We start from the raw sequence: 6,099 nt of genomic DNA, 5'->3' as shown, positions 1-6,099 counted from the left end.
TCCATCAGACACCCCCCCCCCCCCCCCCCCTGGCCCGTCTGATGATGCTGCGTCAGGTCCCACGTATGCACAGACAGAGATCTGGTGCCATGTTTGTTTACCTACTGTTCTGTGAATGAAGGACAGTTATGTCTCCTGGAATACTGACATTGCATATCCCAGGAGGCATTACTCTGCTCCATTTATAGTGTTTATGCTTTTATAGACTTATTATGTCAACATAAAACTGCACCAGATCTCTGTCTGTGAATGTGTAAGATCTGGCTCTGAGTCTGTTTACATAAATGAAAAGGATTCTCTTCCTACAGCCTCCTGGAATACATCTGTAAAACATAAATCAAAGCAACTGGACTTGCTGTATCTGTTTCTTAAAGACTTTTTGCTGGCCATCCAACCAGCTTTCTCAAGCTAACTAGCGTTCTGAATTGAGAAACCTAATCAGATGACTAGCAAAATGTCTTCAAGAAAAAATATACAGCAAGTCCAGTTGCTTTGATTTTTTTTTTTTTTTTATACCAGATATACCATGACCTGGATGAATGAGAACCTTCACAGACTCCTGGGACATGTGATGTTGGTATCCCAGAGGCTGCAGGGGGAGATGAAATCTCATTCTTGCCATGGTGAGAATGGTGTCAGGATTTGGGGCCAGCAGGAAAAAAAAAAGTACATTTAATAAGGAATTCTCCATAAAAATAAAAGTGTAGGGGGAGGATTAGAATGCCGCAGACTTTTATGTTTAGAGTGAAGGTCCACTTTTAAAATTGACTAAGCCAGGTTCAAAATTACCACCCAAACAGTGACTGCACCCTATCAGATGTGGTCATGGTTCGGCAGCACACCCTAAACACAATAGCTGGCAGTGCAGATCTCTCCATCCTCCATGGGTCAATTGATTGATTTTCTCTAGCTAAGTCGTGTATGGCCAGCTTAAGCGTGTCAAATAGTGGATGTGAAAGTATATCCAAAGCTCAGTTGTTTTTTTTTTTTTAGCATTGAATAGATGTTGTCTGGGTCCCAGTGGGAGATTTCCCTTTACTTCCTGCCCTGTAGACACAATAGGAAGTGAGAGGAAATCTCTCCAAAGTAAGGAAACTCCCCTCTAAGTTCCTGGAGCAAGTGGAAGTTGGAATATTCCCTCTATAGGGTCCTGTTCACACCCGGGCGGTTCGGCCGCACAGATTTGGCCGCACAACATGAATGATCCCATACATTGCTATGGGGACCGTTTATTCGTTTACCCGCCCCACACCTGAATTGCTCCCTGACCTTTTCTTGCCGCGCTTAGTGCGGTTTTCATACAGCTTTCAATGGAACCGTGCAATTCACTGCGGTTTTGGGTGTTCTTAATTGCGCTTCAGTGCTGAAACGCAATTAAAAACTCCCAAAACAGCCCCTTTAAAATCAGTGCGGAAACCACGCTGATCTGCAACGATCTGCAACCGCCCTGGTGTGAATGGGGCCTTACTCTGCTAAAAACTAACAGTTTTTTTGATTTTTCCTAAATCCAGTAGCTCACTTCCTGTCTTAGGGTGGGTCCACTCTATGGAGGAGCCACTCTTGGACAGCAGCATTGTCACCCTGTGGGGTGGGAAGCAATTGATTGAGAACTGAGCGATCACATACCGCTGATTGCTCAGTTCCCGATCTTCTCCCTGCAGAGAGAGGTGTCTGTCAGTCACCGCTACTTGCTGGGATTCCCCCTCTTCCCTCTCCGTTACTCCAAAATTGACTGGAGGAATGGATGGAGGAGGGGGCGGGCACAGCTGGCTCTGCCTCTAGAGCTGTCAATAAGATGGGGGGGTGGATCCTGACAATATTGGCGGGATCTTTCCCGGCTGCAGTGCAACCCTGCACTGCTGAGTTTTGGGTCACGGGACGTTTACTAATGTCCTCCTAAAGAAATTATTGGCCAAAAAAGGTTGGACTATAGTCCTCTTTTCAAGCCATCTGCAGTTAATAACATTTAGGCAGTTGCTGTAGTGTTTGAAACAACTCCAGGCATTAAAGAAAAAAAAAAGAACCCTTTCAGTGGTGCTACCCTTGCAATGCAAGGGTTAAGTGCTTGTTTTGGTCTAGGGTCTAAAATAAAATAAATATTTTAATAAATAAGATATACTCTCCTGATCCTTGAGCCCACCTGGCTGCTAGACCAGGCCCTGCAGGCTCCTGCTGTCCAAGGATCTGTGACATCATCCCTTCCATTAACTTACATTGGACGTGAGGGTGCCAAGGGATATTCCCCAGCTGGAGTAGAGGGAAAGAGAGGTGAGTGGTCACTGTTGTGGGACCGAGGATCAGGTGAGTGTATCTTCTTTATTTTATGCCCTAGACCAAAATGAGCATTGTAGCCAAGGCTTCTTAAAGATTACAACTGTTCAGGTTTACTCTAGTTGTTGTCAATGAAGCTGGCTTCTAAAAAGACCCTGCTGGCTTGTGGATTGGACATATTGGCTCCTAAATTTCATGTTCATTTGTCCACCCCTGGTATAAAAGCTGCCCCTTGAATGCCTTCAGGTCTGCCAGTATAATGGTTTGTCCACCCCCGGTATAAAAGCTGCCCCTTGAATGCCTTCAGGTCTGCCAGTATAATGGTTTGTCCATCCCTGGTAACTGTCACCTTAGCTGAGCAGCTTGGCCTGCATGTAAATGTGGGGAACATATATCTATCTATATATAGATAGATAGATATATGTTAGGATATTCATCACCAATCTCATTTTGTTCTGAATTGCCTGAACCTACTGATTGCTTTGGCCATGGTAGCCGGGTTGTCCCTCGTTTCTGTTTTCTAAGATGAAGAAATTGGTGTTTACAGGCAGCACAAACCGTTCTACTTTCCTTTAGGAGACTTTGTATTAGGTTATATTATATTTGCGGTTGCTTTTTCATGATGTACACTGCATTGTTCTAATATTTGAATTTAATAACAATAGGGATCTGTGTGACTTGTTGGCATAACATTATAAAAAAAATATATATTTTCTTGTGCTCAAAATTCCAGTTTTGAGGTTTTAAACTGTTATAAATCTGAGTACAGTCACCACTATAGAAGATAGGAAAACGGGAATAACATTTTCTGTTTACATGCATAGGAATTCGCCTGCATAGAGAACAGTGAAGACAACATAGATTGCTGTGTAACAATGCAGGTTATATAGGCACCATAGGCCAGCAAGTATGTTACCATGTCATTGTTCAGCGGAATATTGCTCGGTGAAAGCACTTGGCGCTGCTCATTGTCTGGCCAGCGTGCCTTGTATTCATCACCGGCATGCTCTGCTCACCAGTAGGACACAAGGGGCATGAACGCTGTCTAATCCCTGCCATCTTCTCCTCACCCCTCCCCCAGACATCATCTTAATATAATTCATTACCTCAATGACTGAACATTGTTCAGTGTTCTTAAGCCTGCCTCCTTGTGAGGTTTGAGAATTGTGAACATTTGTACATATTCATATACAGTATATACATGCATACATTTGGTAATGATAGCAGCTTTGCTTTCACTGGCTCTCGGGGTGATAGCCTCTGTGGTGGGCTTTGTACAGGCATTGAGAGCCCACAGAGTAATTTTAGGTTCTAAACTCATCCAGCGTTCTCGGTATCAAACATAAAAATGAGTATAACAGAAAGCACCAACCTGAGTTCTAGGTTCCACATCACTTATGATACAGTTCAGGTCCCTTTGTAAAGCTGGCCATACACTGGGAGATTTGCGTACGAATGTTCATATGAAAAATCTCATCAGAACATTTCAATATCGGAGACAAATGGCGTTCAAAATGTCATTTGGTTTTACAGTTCTATTTTGGATTGTCTCCAGCAAAACCACATTCCCTGCTCTGTTTGTTTTCCAACCTGCTCCTTTTGAGTCTTTAAATTGCGGTGGTCAAAATCAATTGTTGGTTTGACCCCTACAAAGTCGAATGAACCTTCCCAAAAATTATTTTTCAAATGAAATTCCCAATTTAACTGGGAAACGGACCTTTTGTCTACCTCCACAAAACAACAGTTGTGTACTTACAATACTGCCAGCATACAGTGTCTATCTACAGGGCTACTACAAGTCTACTGTCTACTACAAGCATTTCGAGTTACTTTCTCAGTAATATCTGATTCACCTCTCCCAGGAGTTTTAAAGTAGAACTATGGGGTCAGGGCTTTTCCCCATAGTTCTCCTTAGGGTAACGGGAGGACACAAACTAGCGTCCTACCGTCACCCAAAGCTCAGTATACCGCGAGCTACAGCTCGCGGTATACTGAGACGCCTCAGCCGGGAAGAAACCCGACATTAATGTCTGGATCCAGCGTGAGTGACAGCTGGCTCTGCCTATCTAGAGGCAGAGCCAGCTGTACCCGCCCCGTCCATTACGCCAATCAGCGCTGGAGGATCGGACAGGGGAGGGGGGGAATCCCTGCAGGGAGCCGTGAGTGACAGTCATGGCTCTCTGCAGGGATAGATCAAGAAGTGAGCGAACGCAGGTATGTGTTCGCTCACCTTCCGTTCTATTGAGCCGACCTGTGACAGTTTCATTGTCACAGGTCGGCTAGAACTATGAGGCTTAATGTCTGTAGGAGAGTGAACTGGGCTTTTGTTTAGCACGTTTTAGGACCCCTGGACTAAGAGATAGTTGAATGAAAGCAGTAAAAGTGCCCATCTTCTGGCACTGCAGTCAGGGCAAGCTCACAGCTGTTGGGCTTGCTAGCCCCTTTATGATAGCCATTAAAGCATATTTAGACCCAGAACTAAAGCTATAACCTCTCGCAGCTTACCAGTCCTTAGATGTTGTGCCTGCTTTTTTTTTTTCTTTTTCACTTGGTGATCCTGCCAGTAACATATTTCCTGTCCTAGGGTGACTACACTCACTCACTGTGCTGTATCTATGGAGTAGCAGTGTTGCAACCCTAGGAAGAAAGTGTGTTAGGACTACAGAGCACTTCCCCCTTCTCATTTCCATAACATGAGTGGGGGGCACTGTGATAAGAGTGCAGCAGATGCAGAGAACACAGGAAGTTAGCTGACAAGATTTTTGGCAGGATCAATGGGTATTTTTAGAACTTGCCAAACATTTGCATATTTGCTCGACCTAAAGAGCCCAAATAGGAGATGTTTATAGGGTTATACGTTAAGATTTCTAAGGTCAGACAAGTGTTTGGCAGTGTAGGCAGCAGGAAGGATTTACAGATTATTATTTTTTTTGCAAGTATGGGTTTATTTAATTATTTGTTATAGTGATAGGGTCACGTTAGGAACAAACAGAACTATTTTTGTTAAAGGGTATTTAAAGCCATTTTTAAATTTTGTATTTTTAAATTAGGGTTCACCTCCTTTGGGGTTTTTATTACTGCCTGTTTCATCACTGGGGAGATTTATCCTTCTATTTGTCTTAGTGACCATTGTCATCGAGACTGAAAATGATGGGAAAAGCAAAATAATACAACTGTTGCTGGAATAGGAGATGAGGAGAAACTTTCCAATAGAGACATCTGTTCTGGTGATGGGCTTTAAAGAGGGACTCCAGGAAGTAAAAAACATTAACTTTTGCAGTGGGGCTATCCCCTCTTTGCAAGGGATAACTGCTCATTTTGGTCTAGGAGCTGGATCCAAGAAGAAATACCTCATCCTCCTTCCCACCAGTCTACTATCGCCTCCTCAGCCTCTTCTCCCCTGTGCTCCGGCAGTCTAAGACTCGCTGATGTAATCACGTCTAATGCAGATCCATTGGATTAGACTTGAGGATGCCGAGGGACATAGCCGGAGAGGAAAGAGGTGAGTGGTCACTGCCACAGGACTGACGTTCGGGTGAGTGTATCTTCTGAATTCTGGCCCCTAGATCAAAACAAGCAGCTAACCTGTGTAGTAGCCCCACTGCAGGGGTTCATTTTGCTAATAGCTGGAGTTCCTCCTTAATCCTTAACCATTTCTTACTCCTATCTAAAACTATAACAGTTTTGACTTTTTTATATATATTATAGAGATCTCTATCTCTCTCTCTATCTCTATCTCTCTCCCTCTATCTCTCTCCCTCCTATCTCTCCCTCCTCTCTCTCCCTCCTCTCTCTCCCTCCTCTCTCTCCCTCCTCTCTCTCCCTCCT

General features: G+C 43.9%; 1 protein-coding gene across 2 annotated transcripts in view; it reads left to right on the top strand.

The window, feature by feature from the left end:
• METTL9 (methyltransferase like 9) overlaps nt 1-6,099 on the top strand; it is a 42,358-nt gene that overhangs the window by 2,503 nt on the left and 33,756 nt on the right. The window lies entirely within an intron of this gene.

Source organism: Nanorana parkeri, unplaced genomic scaffold, assembly GCF_000935625.1.
Source record: "Nanorana parkeri isolate BGI_ZX_2015 unplaced genomic scaffold, ASM93562v1 scaffold3, whole genome shotgun sequence".
Classification (NCBI taxonomy): Eukaryota; Metazoa; Chordata; class Amphibia; order Anura; family Dicroglossidae; genus Nanorana; species Nanorana parkeri.
This window is presented reverse-complemented; position numbering and strand designations above follow the sequence as displayed.